At 47.8% G+C, this 17,739-nt stretch overlaps 1 protein-coding gene across 1 annotated transcript in view; it reads left to right on the top strand.

The window, feature by feature from the left end:
* PNPLA7 (patatin like phospholipase domain containing 7) overlaps nucleotides 1-17,739 on the top strand; it is an 864,087-nt gene that overhangs the window by 238,102 nt on the left and 608,246 nt on the right. The gene's annotated exons all lie outside the window — the stretch shown is intronic.

Consider the following 17,739-nt stretch of genomic DNA (forward strand, 5'->3'; position numbering starts at 1 on the left):
CTCATTTTACTAGTGCCTGGACCGGAACACTCAACGTGATAGTCAATTTTGTGAAGCAAGTCCTTCAAGGTTTGCTTCGGGTCTAGAATCCAACTCCACCGTCTCATAGGCCCATGTTATTCTGTACAGGCTAATTGTTCTTTGAATTTGCCAATGCGAGTTCCTATTGCTTTCGTTGAGCTAGGGATTCCCAAATGTGAGATTACTATGGCCTGCTTGTCCTCAAAGAAAGCAAAGCAGGTGTTCTCCAAGAACAGTAGACCAATAGTTTCATATACCTCCCACCTCTCCTAGGAGTTGAATTCTTTAGTTTTAGCTATATATTGCACTTCTGGTCTCGTGTTTGCAAAGCTGGCAGGAAGGTACCTGCACATGGGCGGTGGGATACTGTCTTGAAGATTTAAAGCCATATGCATGCTTTTTAAGTGTCTGGAATTGGGGTCCCATGAATATGTCCCCAATGTGAGATTATTGCCCTTCTGTCTTCGAAGACCACTTTATTGATTCAAGCACTTTACTGTAATAATTTTATATTCTATTATTTCTGTAAATCTTTGCTTTAACTTTAAATACTTCAAAATAGTCATATGGACGATTTTTCATTTGAAGAAGTTTGATGGAGTAGCTCTATCTTTAATTTATCTGCACTGACTGCCCTTCCAAATCTGAGGAAGAACCTAGCAAAGCATAAGTTATGGTCTAGCAAGGTCATGCATTTGGGCTGCAGAAACCTGAGGGAACGGTACAGTTTAGGGGATGAAGAATGAGGAATGGGACTTGGGTGTGATAGTATATAATAATCTTGAGGTAGCCAAATAGGTTGAAAAGGTGATGGTGAAAGCTAGAAGGATGCTGGGGAGTATAGGGAGAGGTATGACCAGCAGGAAAAATGAAGTATTGATGCCCCTGTATAAGACTCTAATGAGACCTCACTTGTGCACAATTCTGGAGGCTGCACATTCAAAAACAAAAACAGGATAGAGTTGGTCCAGAGGAAGGCTACTAAAATGGTCATCGGTCTTTGTTATAAGGTGTATGGGAACAGACTTAAAGATCTCAAAAAAGGCAGGAGAGGGGAGATATGATAGAGATGTTTAAATACCTTTGAGGCTAGTCTTTCATTTGAAAGGAAGCTCCAGAGGGAATGGGATGAAGTTAAGAGGTAATAACTCAGGTATAATCCAACAAAATGCTTTTTTACAGAAAGGGTGGAGTAGTCTCCCAGTAGAAGTGGTGGAGACAAAGACTTTGAATTCAAGAAAACATGGGACAGGCATATGAGACCTCTTAGGGAGAGGAGCAAATAGTGGATGCTCTGGGTGGGCAGACTAGATGGGCTATTTGGCCTTTATATGCCATTGTGTTTCTTTGTTTCTATTTTTTTTTGTATAATATTTCTTTATTGAGCAAACCAGTACATACAGAACATAACAGAGTAAATGGACATCCATCAATCCAGAAAAAACCGCCCTACCGGGCATACAGAGAGCAAAGGTCATAAACACAACCAAGATCAGATGTCTCAGGATCAAGAGGTGCTCAATACAATTTTTCATGTAAAACCCTCTGAAAACCCCCCCAGGACAGATCGTAACACCCCAATACTATAACATACAGTAGAATACACCGTGGAAAACTGGATCCAAATCACCCCCCTACCCCCCACCCACCCCTACTCCTGACCTGTGAAATATAAAGATATACGAAATACACAAAATAGACAAAATAGACAAAATGGGGAGGAAAACTAGGTCAAAAATGGAAGAAGAAGAGGAAAAAATAAAGAGAAAGAGAAATGAACCCCATAAGAGAATCCAAGTAAGAATGAGTCTGAAGAGGGATAGTACAGAAGAGGACAGAAGACCCCAGTAGATGCTAATAGTTCAATAGTAGACTCCTCTCGCGATGGGGAAGGGACAGCCAGTACTCCTCCCATACATCCTGAAATCGAGACCACCTTCGTTCATCCCGAGTGCCCGTAGCCCATCTTTCCAAGAGAGCTAAGTCATAAAGAGGGAGCATGTGGCTCTCGCCAAAAAGTCAAAATGGCTTTCTTAGCCAGCAAAAGGGCCTTAGAAATCATCTGCCGCTGCCCAACAGTGCAACCATGAAGCTCCGCCTCCTGGTAAAAAGGAGCTACACAGAGGTTACAGCTCGGGAGCCCATGAACCAAGGAGGACAAGAAGACCCAAACACGCTGCCAAAAGGCTTGCACAGAGGGGCATTCCCAAAACATATGACCCAGGGAAGCAGGATTTACGGGACATTTGGGGCACCCCGCATGAGCTGCAATACCGGCCCAGTGTGCTCTGTGAGGGGAGATAAAAGCCCTGTGAAGGAATTTATATTCTTGTTCCCTATGTAACATGTTACATGATATGGTGCGCAAATGTACAAAGCAGTGAGAGATCAATGCAGACGGAACCATGCAACCCAAGTCAGCACTCCATGCCCCTGCCAACCAATCAGCCCATTCGGTCTGTAGGGGGGGCCCAGAGCATCAACATAATAGCGAAGATGTGGAGCCGTGTCCTCCCCCAACGCCAAACACCTCCTAAGATCCTGTGCCACAGATCCGCTCAACCGATCCCCAGAGAAGCTGCAGACAAAATGTCGGAGCTGGAAGTAGCCGAAAGCATCCACCTTATCCAGCCCATATAGCGACCCCAATGCGGCAGAAGAAAGGAGATCGCCCCAATCGGAGAGAGCATCCCCTATTCTACGAACTCCATGTGCATGCCAAATCCTAAACACCTTGCTGTCACAGCCCGGTTTAAAATGCAAATTACCCACCAGTGGTAGAAGAGGAGTTATGTTAGAGTTAATGCCCAGATGCTTACAAAGTAATTTCCAAATGTGTCTCATATAAGTCCAGACGACATGTCCCTGGTAGACGGAGTCCAGCTGAGCAGTTGGAACATGTAACAAAAACAAACCTGAGATAAGGTGTAAAAAATCCCTGTCCACGGAAAACATTAAAAAAGAGGAGCTCTCCATACACCAGTCCCGAATCAATCTAGTCCCACAAGCCAGATTATAGGCGCGAATATCTAGCAGTCCAAATCCCCCTTGCGACTCTGGCAACATCAAAATACGAAGAGATAGCTGAGGCCGGCGCTCACGCCACAAGAAAGTCCTCAATGCACTATACAACCGAGCTAAGTCCCCGGTCCACAACCACAGCGGAAGATAGAGCCACTGAGGGACAATCATCATATTATACAAAAATATACGCCCCGCAAGGGATACCGGCAAATCACCCCACAAGCGAAGGAGCTCAACCGTGCTCCGGAGCAGGGGCTTCACATTGATCTCATAGAGTCGCGTGAGGGATGACGGTATCAGCACCCCCAGATATTTTACCTGCTGTGGTGCTTCCCGAAGCGGGAAATCAGCCCACGCATGCGAGATACTAATATGAAGAGGAAGCGCCTCTGATTTAGACACGTTGAGTTTTAGGCCCGAGATTTCCCCAAAACGGTGAAACATCTCCAATAATCTAGGGAGGCCTGAAACCGGGTCAGTCAACATTACCACAATATCATCAGCAAAAGCCATGCAACGCAAAGAGGAATTCCCCAGCTATACTCCAGCTATCTGAGGATGGCACCGAAGGGAAATCAACAAAGGCTCCAAAAACAATATATAAAGACAAGGGACAGCCCTGGCGAGTGCCCCGCTGGAGCACAAATTCCGGAGAAGCTACCCCATTGACCAATACGGCCGCCACTGGGTGGGAATAAAGGGCCCCAAGAGCTCTCATAAAGAACCCCTCCAACCCATAATATTGCAACAAGGGGAATAAAAAAGCCCACTCTACTCTATCAAAGGCTTTTTCGGAGTCAAAACTAATAGCCAACGCTGGTTGCTGCCGAGAAACACAATGGGCCAAAGCAAGGATGAGCTTCCTAACATTATAACCTGCTAATCGCCCCCGCACAAATCCTACCTGATCTGCACCCACCAACGAGGGAACAAACTGGGCCAAACGGTTAGCCAGAACCCGAGCTAAAATTTTTAGATCAACATTGATAAGCGAAATAGGTCTATAGGGGGTCTTTTCCCGGTTTAGGCAATACAGTAATCAGCGCTCAATTCGCTCCAGGAGGAAACTGCCCTACCTCCGCCGCGCTTTCAAAGTAGCCCCGTAACGGATCAGCCACATACCCCTGAAGAAGATGATAGAATTCCCCCCCAAAGCCGTCTGGGCCTGGAGATTTACAAAGAGGTAGATGCCTGAGAACACTCAGCACCTCCTCTCGGGTTATAGGGGAAGCTAAGACCTCCGAGTCCGTCCTGAGAGTTTTGGTAAGGGCAAAGATTCCAAAAATACCCAAATCTGAGATTCCCGACCTACTACTTCCGCAGTATATAGAGAGCTATAAAAGGTAACAAATAGCTGTTCCATCTTAGACTGATCCGTGACCAACCTTCCCCCATCATCTTTAAGCGAGGTAATCAAATTGGCCCCTCGCCTCGCCTTAGTCATCTGGGCCAACATTCTACCTGGCCTATTAACAAAACGGTGTAGTCGGTATTTATAATAGAAAAGGGATTTGTGGGCTCTCTCATGAAGAAGTGCATGGAGTGCTGACTGGGCCATCTGAAAAGCATGTTTATGAGACAGGGTGGGATTCTGAAGAACCAAAAGTCTACTATCCCGCACCTTGCGTTCAAGAACCAAGATTTTTTCCGCTAGCATTTTCTTACGTCGCGCGCAGTAAGCTATCACAGCCCCACAGAGCACTGCCTTGGCAGCCTCCCAAAACAAAGTTCCATTATCCACATGGTCCCCATTAAATTCCACATAGTCCCGCCACTGCTGCTCCAAGTAAGATTTAAAGTCCGGGTCCAAATAAAGCGCTATCGGGAATCGCCAGTGCTTTCCTCCCCCCAGGGCACCAGCCGAGAAGCTGATGTCCATCCACACCATGGTATGATCCGAGAGAGCCAGTACTCCAATCTCGGCCGCATGAACCGCATAAAAGGAGGAGCGCGAGAGGAAAATATAATCTATTCTAGAGGAGGAATTATGCACTTTAGACGTATGAGTGAAATCCTGCTCCCCTGGGTGTAGGGTCCGCCAGACATCCACTAGATCCAAGGCCTCCAACCAAGCGGCAAGCCCATTATCGGACCTACTGGAGGTGTGAGTTGATCCCTTAGAGGAATCTAGAAGCGGATCCAGTATAGAGTTAAAATCCCCCAAAAAGATTTTCTGAGACTCATGGATTTGTGATACAGACAGCAGTACCCCCAATAGTGTCCTATAAAAAGGACCGCTGTGCACTGTTGGGTGCGTATACGGACATCAAAATTACAGGGCGCTGATTAAGAGAACCCTGGACAATAAAATAGTGTCCCTCCGGATCTGAAAGGACCCTAGATGCCGTGAAAGACACCGATTTTCGGATCAACAGTGCCACCCCAGCCCTAGTTTTGGAGGAGGAGGCCGAGTAACACTGCCCCACCCAGGATTGACATAATTTACCATGTTCCCTTTCAGTGAGCTTAGTCTCCTGCAGTCCAGCTACATCAGCCTGATGTCTGGCTAGGCACTGCAAGATCTTAGTTCTCTTGATAGGAGAATTGATACCAGATACATTCCATGACACACACCTCACACCTTTCTTAACAGGCATAAGAAAGAAAAAAGAACCAGATATACCAAAAGAGAAAAAGAGCATGAAACAGCTGCCGAGAGTCCCAGCCCATCCCCCAGCAGTCCAGTCTCAAAATATACACAGGTCAGGAGCCTCCCCCCCCCCCCCCCCTCCTGAACTCCCCACTTCCTCCTCCCACCCAACCCCCCCAACAGACCAAAAACCACCACACCAAGAAGGACTCCATGTGTCCAGAAGCCCCCCTCACAGCCCCTTAAAAACAGAACCCAAGCTTCCAAAAAGGAAAGAAATTAAAGACAATCCTATATAATAAAAGGTTAACTCGCGCATGCGCAGTCCTATTTTCGTGTTCCGTGCGCTGTAGGTCTGTGGCCGAAGGAGTGCGCATGCGCGCGAATACGTCACCACCCGATCGCCTCCACAAGCCGGACCGCAGCCAGACGACGTTCTCCGTTTCTCCTGTCGCCGCCGCCGATCTCCGTTTCTCCTTTGCCGCCCACCCCCTTCTCTTCCCGCGGGTCCGAATGGCGATTCAAGCAGCGTGTACATCAGTCTCCACACGCTGCTTCGGGCCCTTCTACTGCCCTGATTTGCTCTGCCGCGTCTCTGATGATGTCATCAGGGATGTGCCAGAGTAAATCAGGGCAGAAGGGCCCGAAGCAGCGTGTGGAGACTGATAAAAGCGCTGCTGGAATCACCACCTTTGTAGTCCGGCCCGCGGGAAGGGGAAGGGGAAGGGACAGGGGCGGGTAGAGGAAACGCTAATGCTGCTGCACAGGGAACTGGTGGGGGGGGGGAGGGAAATGGAGGGGAAGGGAATGCTGCTTTGGACGGACAGACAGACAGAGAGAGGAAGGGAAACACAAAGAAAATAAGAAATACACAGGGGCAGGTGCTCAGGGAACTGGTGTGGGGGGAGGGAAATTGAGGGGGATGGAATGCTGCTTTGGACAGACAGAGAGAGGAAGGGAAACACAAAGAAAATAAGAAAGACACAGGGGCAGGTGCACAGGGAACTGGTGTGGGGGGAGGGGTATGGAATGCTGCTTTGGACAGACAGACAGAGGGAGGAAGGGAGACAGAAAGGAAAGAAGAAAGACACAGGGTCAGGGAGATACACAGAAAGACAGACAGGCAAAGGGGGACAGAGACAGACAGAAAGGACAGCGGGAGCCGCGTCAGGAGGGGTGCGGGATGCGGCAGTGGGAACTTTTCCAATGGGTGCAACTGGGCAGCTGTCGGGAACCTCTGATCAGGGGCAGAGCAAGGTAAGAGTATCATAGGGATAAGAAGGAGGAGGGAGGATAAAAAAGGAAGGGATGCCTACTGCTGGACAGGGGGAGAAGGAAAGAGATGCTGATGGACAGGGGAGGTGAAGAAAAAAGAACGGAGGACTAATGTTGGACAGGGGGAGAAGGAAAGAGGTGCTGCTGGACAGGGGGGAGGTAAAACAAAGGGAGAAGGGCTGCTGCTGCATAAGGAGAGCAGTGAAGGGGTGGTGGTGGACACAGTGGAGGTAAAAGGAAGGGAAAATGGACAGGGGGAGCAGGCAAGGGGTGGTGATGGACAGCCAAGGAAAAAGAAAGGCAGAAAGAAAGAAAGCGGCTAAGGAGAGAGAGAGAAAAAAAGACAGACACACACACATATGTTCTAGCACCCGTTAATCTAACGGGCTTAAAGACTAGTGTTTGTAATATAACAGTATATATCAAAAAACAGTTCCCCACCCCCACTGAGTCCGTATCAGTATAGAGGATACATAGCCAATTCAAATAGGGGAGCAGAAATAAAGAAATAAAAATGTCAATAAGATGGCAAACCGCTGCAGCAGCAGCAAGACAAAAATGTCACATCAAACCTGCATAAACTGGAACAAGTAAACATAGTCCAGGTCCCAAACCGGAGTCTCCAAGTAGAAGTCTCCCTCACTCCCAGGGTCTCTGAGTCAAATGTGCATACCCTCCGCAGAGGCAAAAAAGGCTGATCAAGCTCCCGGCATTAGATCAGGGAACCACGTGGTCAGCTGGGTTCTGGCCGTCGCACATGTTTCAAAAACCACCGGTGTGCCATTGTGGATAACCCGGAGCTTAGCAGGGAATTGCAATGTGAATCGAATCTTCTTCTCCGTGAGGGCAGTGCAGATTGGCGAAAAGCCTCGTCGAAGAGCAGCCACCTGTGCTGAGTAATCTTGGAAAAGCAGGATACGATGGTTTTGAAACTGAAGATCTCTTCGCTGGCGGAAATTTTTAAGGAGCAGATCTTTTATGGCAAAATTCAATATACGAACTATCACCACTTGTGGTTTTGCCATCTCCTCCTACTTCCTGTCCAGTCTATGGGCCCTCTCAATGTGAAGCGGGCCAAAAGCAGGGCTAGAAGGACCCGCAAAGGAAGTGGTGGTAATAGCACCATTAGGGAACAGTGATCACAACATGATCCAGTACAAATTAAACATGGGAACATCAAAGGTGAAAAGAACCAAAACGACAGCACTCAACTTCAGAAAGGGAAACTACAAGGACATGAGGAAAATGGTAGGAAAAAAGCTCAGCAGCAACTCAGGGAAGGTGAAGACCATAAAGGAAGCCTGGACACTGCTTAAAGGCACAGTGCTCGAGGCACAAGACCTGTGCGTCCCAAGGTTTAGGAAAGGGTGCAAAAAAAAATCGAACTAGAAACCCAGCATGGATAACATCTGCAGTTAAAAAGGCGATAAGCGACAAGAAATCATCCTTCAAGAAATGGAAAAAGGATCCAACAAAGGAAAACCAGGAAGAGCACAAAAGACACCAGAAAGAATGTCATTGAGAGGTCAGGAAGGCAAAGAGAGAATATGAGGAAAGACTGGCAGGAGAAGCAAGAAACTTCAAACCCTTCTTCAGGTATGTGAAAGGGAAACAACCAGCCAGAGAGGAAGTGGGACCACTGGACGACGGAGACAGGAAAGGAGCGATAAAGGAGGAAAAAGAGATAGCTGAAAGGTTAAACAAATTCTTCTCGTCGGTCTTCACCAGAGAGGACACATCCAATATCCCAGAACCCGAGGTGATTATAAACGGAGAACACGACGAAAGGCTGGTACAACTAGAGGTAAGCAAAGAGGATGTCCTCAGACAGATAGACAGACTAAAGAGCGACAAATCACCAGGCCCGGACGGCATCCACCCAAGGGTACTAAAAGAACTGAGAAACGAAATAGCAGAGACACTTCGCCAAATATGTAACCTCTCCCTAAAAACTGGGGAGATCCCAGAGGACTGGAAAATAGCAAATGTCACACCCATCTTTAAGAAGGGATCAAGGGGTGACCCGGGAAACTACAGGCCTGTGAGCTTGACCTCGGTTCCTGGAAAGATGATGGAAGCAATGGTAAAGGACACAATCTGCGAACACATAGAAAACAATGGACAACTGAAGGCGAGCCAGCATGGCTTCTGCAAGAGAAGGTCATGCCTCACGAACTTGCTGTACTTCTTTGAGGGAATAAACAGTCAGATGGATAAGGGTGAATCCATAGACATCATTTACCTTGACTTCCAAAAAGCCTTCGACAAGGTACCTCACGAACGGCTACTTAAAAAACTGTGGAACCACGGGGTGCAAGGGGATATCTACCGATGGATCAAACACTGGCTAGCGGGCAGGAAACAGAGGGTTGGAGTCAAGGGCCAATACTCAGATTGGCAATGGGTCACGAGCGGAGTTCCGCAGGGGTCGGTGCTGGGACCTCTACTATTCAATATATTTATTAACGATCTGGAGACGGGGACAAAATGTGAGGTTATCAAATTTGCTGATGACACCAAACTCTGCAGCAGGGTTAGAAACACGGAAGACTGTGAAGACCTACAAAGGGACCTAACGAGACTGGAAGACTGGGCAAAAAAGTGGCAAATGAGTTTTAACGTAGAGAAATGCAAGGTCATGCATGTAGGGAAAATGAACCCGATGTTCAACTACAAAATGGGGGGAACACTGCTAGGGGTGAGTAACCTGGAAAGGGACCTGGGGGTGATGGTCGACTCATCACTGAAACCATCGGCGCAATGTGCGACAGCCTCAAAGAAAGCAAACAGAATGCTGGGCATCATCAAAAAGGGTATCACAACCCGGACGAAGGAAGTCATCATGCCACTGTATCGCGCAATGGTGCGCCCGCACCTGGAGTACTGTGTTCAATACTGGTCGCCCTACCTCAAGAAGGACATGGCGGTACTCGAGGGAGTGCAGAGGAGGGCGACTAAGCTGATAAAAGGTATGGAAAATTTTCCATACGCTGACAGGTTAAAAATGCTGGGGCTGTTCTCCCTGGAGAAGAGGAGACTTAGAGGGGACATGATAGAAACCTTCAAAATCCTTAAGGGCATAGAGAGAGTAAATAAGGACAGATTCTTCAAACTGAGAGGAGCCACAAGCACTAGGGGTCACTCGGAGAAATTGAAAGGGGACAGGTTTAGAACAAATGCTAGAAAATTCTTTTTTACGCAGAGGGTGGTAGACACATGGAATGCGCTTCCAGAGGAAGTGATAGGCCAGAACTCTGTACAGGGATTCAAGAAGGGTTTGGATAGGTTCCTGGAGGATAAAGGGATAGAGGGATACAGATAGAACTTGAGGTAGGTTATAGAAGTGGTCAGAAACCACTTCACAGGTCGCAGACTTGATGGGCCGCCGCGGGAGCGGACCGCTGGGCGAGATGGACCTCGGTCTGACCCAGTGGAGGCAACTTCTTATGTTCTTATGAGACCAGTAATTCCTCAGCCAGCCATTTCTCCAGGGCAGGCAGGAGATCCGCATCCGAAATAGTTTCTGGGATACCCACCAGACGCAAATTATTGCGCCTTGAGCGGTTCTCCAAATCGTCCAGTTTGTCGGTGGCACTCACCACCGTGCTTTTAAGCTGGCGTAGCTCCTCCTGCACCCGGGTAATCGCGTCCTCCGCAGTGTCCACACGGTGTTCCACCTCAGTCACTCGTGTGTTAAAATCAGCCACAGAAGCAGAAAGCGTCTCCAACGATTCCTGAACTTTATCAAGCCTGGAACCCAGAGCTAGGACCACGGCATCCATGAGCCGTAATACCATATCCTCCCCCACGAGTTCTGGTGCTTCTGTCTGGCCCGCTATCTTGCCATCAGGCCCTGGGCCCAATTTCAGCCGTTCCCGCTCCTTCCTGCCACTTTTTGTTGCCATATCAGTGCTGTTTTTGAGCACAAATTTGTCCATAGACCCGAGGGCAGCAGTGGTCTAGCGCTTGGGTAAATCCGCTCACAGAATTTAGTTCAAAAGGGCTGATTTGGAGGGAGAACTTCGGAGCTCAGAGAGAACATGTCTTCCCTGTGCTCTGCACGGCCACGCCCCCTGTTTCTATTTTTTTTAAACTGGAACGTATGGTATTCAAGATTTTTGAGGGAGCCATTTAATTGGCTTGTATTTATTTCTTAATAAAGTTTGATCCTCAAGATCTAGAGATTCCTTTTTATTCTTTTTTTTTTTTGCTTTCAGTGTCAGTAGTGTTTTAAAAGATTATCTTGAACAATTAACTTTATGTGAAAATATGTTTTATTAAATTTCAAGATAACAAGCAAAAATAAATAGTGTCACAGTCACATAGGAAGCTTACAATACAATACCTCACCCCCAACCCCCCACCTCCCATCCCCCCCACCCAACCCAACCCAACCCCACCTCACACAATACAAACTGTACAATGGTCAGAGCATATGAGCATTCAAGGATTCAAGAGGTGACTACGAGCAGCAGGAGTTAAAGTTGACCAAAAAAGGCTCCCAAATGTGGCAAAACATGCGTCCTTGGGGGATCTCCAATGAAGCCAAGGAGAGGCGCTCTATCGATGCCTGGTGAATCATAAGAGAACGCCAGTGTGACAGTGTTGGTGGATCAGGAACAGTCCAACAATGCTATATTGTCTTTTTCCCCAATAAAACAGCTCGCTCCAAAAATCCCCGAAACCCCTTGGGAGACGCACAGGAAATGCGCTCTAGAGTGAAAAGCAACTCAGGACTATTAACATAGCTGTGGTGCCACATGGATGTGACGTGGCGACGTAACTGAGTCCAAAAGTCCTGCACCAAGGGACAGGTCCAAAACTGGTGACCCAAAGTTGCCTGGAGTTGAGTACATTTTAAACAAGCATCTATCTGAAGAAATTTAACTCGGTGAAGATAAACAGGCGAACGATGAATCGAAGAAAAAACTTATAATTCATTTCAATGAGAGTAACTTGAGTGGTAATACCTGCCGTTCGCTTCAGACCTTTCTGAATAGTCTCTCCAGTAATCACACAGGATAAGTCTGCAGACCATTTAGTTGCATAGAAATCATAAGGTATATGTCCCAAGCTCTCTCGGAGAAATCTATGATGATACTTCAGGGGAATCTGCGTTTGAGCTGAAAGGCATAATGCTTCAGAGAAGGCCTCCTGACTGAGATTGGTAAGTCCGGCCCTCGGAAGGGACTGTACATAAGATAACATCTGGGAGTATGCCAACCAATCAGAAGGGCGCCAGTGATGTTCCGTTTGTAATGTCGCGAAGGAAAGCAACATGCCCTGAGAATTAACCACCTGAAATAAATATTGCAAGTTAGTCGTTTTCCACACCGACTGAGGTGAATGTGAGGTCCCCGGAAAGAAATCCCCATTATCCCAAAGAGGCAAATAGGCCGTAGCAGAAGGCCCTATCTGCAATTGGGTACATAATCTCTGCCAAACCTGATGAAGAGGTTTAAAAAGAATTCCGCCCAAGGGAGCAGGGCAACCCGGGAGGCGTGGGCATGCAATAGGTAACTAAAATGGTATGGGACACAAAGAGTAAGTTCAAATGGAGTAGCCGAGAAATGGCGGGTTCCCCGAAACCAATCATTCAGGTGCCTCATCTGACAGGCCTGGGAGAATAAACGAATACTATGAAGCCCCAACCCTCCCTGGTCCCTGGGTTTCATTAACACCGATAAAGACAACCGTGCCCGCTTCCCATTCCACAGGTAAGCAGTTAGGCATCTACCAAGTTCCTTATCATGTTTGGCCAGCAACAAGAATGGAAGCATCTGAAACACATAAAGCCTCTGAGGCACCAAAACCATATTATACAATGCTATTTTGCCCATCAGAGAAAGAGGAAACTCCCTCCATAGAGAACAATTAACTTTATTAGAGAGATCCAGGCCTGAACTGTCCGATATCTAAGATACTGAGAATCATGAGTCCTTATGCTTTTTTTCAGCAATATCTGAAGACATACTTAAAAAAAAATATTTAATGTGGATTCTCTACAAGGAGAACTGTTCCAGCAGTTGGTAATGGAACCCACACAGGATGGGTCCATACTGGATTTAGGGCTAGATTCATAAGCAAACTGATCATGTACCAATCGGTTTGCGACCCCTTAACGAGCAAATTTCCCTCCGGCCTGATTCACATACCTCTCTTGCAATCTGCTTCGAATCCATGCATGCAAATGAGGAGAAATGCATGCAAATTGGACAGCGTCCTGATTCACTATACAAAATTTCACATCTGACAGGGCTGGCCAATCAACGGAAGAAGCGACTGCTGAGGAGCAGTCGAAAACGTCCTTCCAACTCTCCTGTTATATTGAAGCCCTGCTCTCTGCCCTGTCAGCCCGATCTCCTGCAGCCCCGAATGCCTCCTGCAGCCCTGATCTGCCTGCCCCGGCTCTCGCGGTCCTGCACCCCTGGACTTGCCTGCCCCGAATGCCTACCTGACATGTCCTCTCTGCTCCCCCTGGCTCTTCCGCCTTCCCTCCAGTGCGAGCCCACGGGTTTAAAGTGGGGCTGCATGCCATAGTGCAGCCTCGCTTTAAACCCATGGGCTCGTACTGAAAGGAAGGATGGCACTCACCCCCCCGGCACGGCCCCCCGACCGGCACAGCCCTCGGCCTCCTGACCAGCATGGCCATTTCCCCCCACCCCCGACTGGCACGGCTCACCCACAGTACCAAAAAGTTGGGAGCAGGAGGGGTGTTCATTCCCTTCTGCTCCAAGTCTTCCCACCCCTGGTCGGCCCAAGTGGTTGGGCCGGCCCACCCACCCCGATACCTTTAAAATAGTTGGAAGCAGGAGGGGTGCCCGGTCCCTCCTGCTCCTTCCGACAATAGTGTCCATCTTCGGGAACAGGAGGGGTGCCAGGTCCCTCCTGCTCCTTCCGTCAAGGATCGCTGCCATCTTCGGGAGCAGAAGGGGTGCCCTGACCAATGTTCCCTCTAAGCTGAGCACATGAGCGATCGCTCACTATTTTCAGTGGCATCGCTCATACGTTTTCTTGTGTCGCTCAGCTCGTGTCGCGGGTGGAGGTGAGAGGAAGCGGCGGCGGCGGTCTGCCCTGCTCGCCTTAGTGTATTTTAAGTGGAAAGATGCAGCGGCGGCTCCTCTCAAGATCCCCGACTGCATCGGACTTCCGACGCAGGTGGGGATTCGTGAGAGGAGCCACTACCACATCTTCAGTGGTGTACCAAGGGGGGGGTCCGCCCCGGGTGCAGTCTTAGGGGGGTGCACAGCCGGCCAGGTCCGGATCTGGCCGGCTGTGCACCCCCCCTAAGGCTGCCGTCAGAGAAGAAGTTCGGGCCAGCCAATCGCTGCCTGGCTGGGCGGAACTTCCTCTCCGACGGCAGAATTGACGTCGGGGGAATGCTGTTCAGCCCAACGGTGGGAAGCAGAGAGCTTGGGGCAGCCGCGGCGGTGGCTTTGAGGCCTGTTTCCCCCGATGGTGGCAGCAGGGGCTTTGTGGAGGGTAGGGAGAAAGAAAGAAAGAAAGGGGGCAGGCAGGGAGACAGAAGGGAAACAGAAAAAAAGAAAGGGGGCATCAAGAGAGAAAAAAGAAAGAAAGGGCAGGGAGAGAGGAAGAAAAAATTAGGGGAGGGAATGAGGTCTTGAGGAGAGGAAACATACAGGCTGAAAGAAGGGAAGAAAGATTGGATGCACAGTCAGAAGATGAAATTGCAACCATAGACTCATGAAATAATAATAATAATAATTATTATTATTATTATTTTATTTCTTATATACTGCTCTACCCTAAGTTCGAAGCGGTTTACAATGAGGGTCGTGCTGAGAGAGAGTGCAGTGTTAACAGCAGGAGACATATGTTTACAACAAGATACATATGTTTGAAACAAGATATAAGCTAAGTATTGGAACCAGGAATTGAGATACATAAGCTTTGGAACATGATATCTAAGAGAACTCGTTGGGGGAGCTTGCAAGAAGGTACAGGCAAAGAGAATAATGGAGTTAGCAATAGGAGGCGAGATGTTTTGAGTCAAGTTACAGAACGAAGAGTTCAGAACAGGTACAAGGGATCAAAGCTGAATACAGGAAGATATCACCAGACAATCACCAGACAAGGTAGGAAAAATTATTTTATTTTAAATTTAGTGATCAAAATGTGTCTGAATTTATATATGCTGTCTATATTTTGCACTATGGCCCCCTTTTACTAAACCGCAATAGTGTTTTTTAGCGCAGGGAACCTATGAGCATCGAGAGCAGCGCTGGGCATTTAGCACAGTTCCCTGCGCTAAAAACTGCTATTGTGGTTTAATAAAAAGGAAGGGGGGTATATTTGTCTATTTTTGTATGGTTGTTACTGAGGTGACAATGCATAGAGTCATCGGCCTTGACCTCTTTGAAAAAAACCCAGAATAGGAATGATAATTAACATTTTCTCAGCGTATAGTGTGCTTTGTGTTTTTTAATTTTATTGTTGGTAGATCATTTTGACTTGGTCATTTTAAAGTAGCTCGCAAGCCCAAAATGTTTGGGCACTGAGAGGAGGAGGGAGATGGAAGGAAGAAGGATCATGGAAAATTCTGGTATGGAAAATCCTTGTAAGTCCTGGTATAGGACATGTGAAGTAGGATAAAAAGAAACCAGAGTTCACAGAAACTTTTTTCTCTCTCTCCCTGCAACTGATATCTATCTCTGAAGCTGATAAAAATAGTAGATTAACTGTGAAAAGATATTTCACACCATTTACCAGAAGGCATACAAGGATGGGGAAATACCCTGTCTTTAAGCTAAGTTAGCTACTGTGTCAGTGAAACTTGAGAGAAAATAACAGGTCCTAATGCTGAGGTTTGGCATTAGGGCCGCACCCAGCCGGATATCATGCAAAGATGAACATAGCCCATGGTCAGAAGATAGAATTCTCAAAAATTATCATCTAACACCAGATGCCAGAAATGTGTTAGGACACCACAGCTGGGAGGGGGTTTGATGCTCGGAATTGCTTATATGGTATAGGGAAGAGGCATTTACGGGAAAAGGTTAGGTCTTACGGTAAACAGAGCAAACGTATACCATGACGCAAGTAAACCAGCCAATAAATGAATTTAGTTAGGTAGTGATGCATAGAAAAATAGCCAATAAAGATGTATCAGGTGATTTAGGCCAACGTGGTGTTGGCCACCAAGAAATGTATAAAATCAGGCCTTTAGGAGGAAGTAAGCAGAGCAGACATCACAGGATCCTCAGGCCTGAAGATCACCTTCTGTTACGCTATATGCTAAATGATTTATTTCTGTAAGCTGCTATTTCTCCTACCCCCGCATTGCAGGCCCCCCTCATTACTAAACAAACAAATGCAGGCTCCACCAAAACTGAATATGATGCTTGGAGCTTTGCCGATAAACTTTCTATCAAAGCCCAACTTCCTCCTCTGTTGGCGGGTACGTCCCCGAGGATTTCTAAGTTTGAGCAAATTACTTTCCAATGGGAACTTGCCTTGGGGGACGTCCGCTCCCTGTTAGTTGAATGTGTTGGCAAGGTGACTACAGATATTTTTGCTGACGCAGGCATTGCCAATTATACCATTGATGTTAAAAATTTTGACGGGGATCGTTTTAACAATTATAGGTCCTCTGTCTGGAAAGCCCTTCGTGTTCATTATCCCGATGAGAAGGATATGTCTCAGCTTACCTCAATGCAGTACAGGGTTGGCTCTGACATATACTCTTTCATTCGGGATTTTGAGGACAAATGGGAATTACAAATTGGGGATTCTTGTTCCAAGGAAAAGATTAAAGGCTTAGCCTTTCAAACGTTGCGTGGCACTATGCCTAAGGCCATACAAACCAAACTGGACGGTATTGTGGGTATGGCCAGTAAGCCCTGGTCTGAAATTATTACTCCCAACTCTTAGCCGATGCAGAAACCAAAGAGCAGAAAGAATTACTCCAATTACAAAAAAAGGCTTTAACTTCCCAGATTCAGTCCCAGTCTCAACCGCCGCCCACACTTGCACCTTCACAGCCTCCTACCCCAACGGCACCCGATGCAGTCTCTCAGATGAAGCAGGCTGTCCGCCTTGCTCAGCAAGAGGCCATTCAGCTTGCTCACATTCAATGGTCTCAGCCTATTTCCCCCTGGCGACCCTGGCAGCCCCAGCCTGCTCCCATCTCTGCCCCTCGGGGTATGCGCGACGTAGGGCGTAACGGTTTCTCTCAACCTCGAGACCGATCCCAGGTCCAGTGTTGGACCTGCAATAAACATGGCCATATCTCTTCTGAGTGTTGGCAGAACCCCTTCACACGAGGCGCCAGGGGAGGGGCCCGTGGTCGAGGTCGGCCTACTCCCCCTACTACTGCTCCTAACTCTGCCTCTCCTCACCCTTTCTCTTTTCCCTACCCTTATGCTCCCCCGCAACCATGGCAAAACCCCACCGAGCCTTTTGTTCCCGAACCCTCACCTGACTCCCTATGACTAGCCCACTATGTTCACATTTTTGTTTCCAGCCATACTGAGCCTATCAAGCTGGTACAAATCGGTGACCAAACCAACATCCCCTTTATTGTTGACACTGGTGCCACATTAACCTTCATAAACTTCATTCCTCCCCACTATCCTGTCTCCACCCGGACCGTCCCAACAATTGGTATTGAGGGGGCAGCCCAGCAGCATCACATCATTCCCGATGTGTTGTTGATCATTGATGGCCAAGTTATACTGTCTGATATTCTGTACGTTTCCTCCTGTCCTGTAAACCTCCTAGGCCGTGAATGTGCTTTCAAAAATCAAGGCCATCATCACCTTCGTAGGTTTTCATCACTCTGCACCCACATTTGATCCGGCCACCCGATA

Source organism: Geotrypetes seraphini, chromosome 10 (assembly GCF_902459505.1).
Source record: "Geotrypetes seraphini chromosome 10, aGeoSer1.1, whole genome shotgun sequence".
NCBI classification, from domain to species: domain Eukaryota; kingdom Metazoa; phylum Chordata; class Amphibia; order Gymnophiona; family Dermophiidae; genus Geotrypetes; species Geotrypetes seraphini.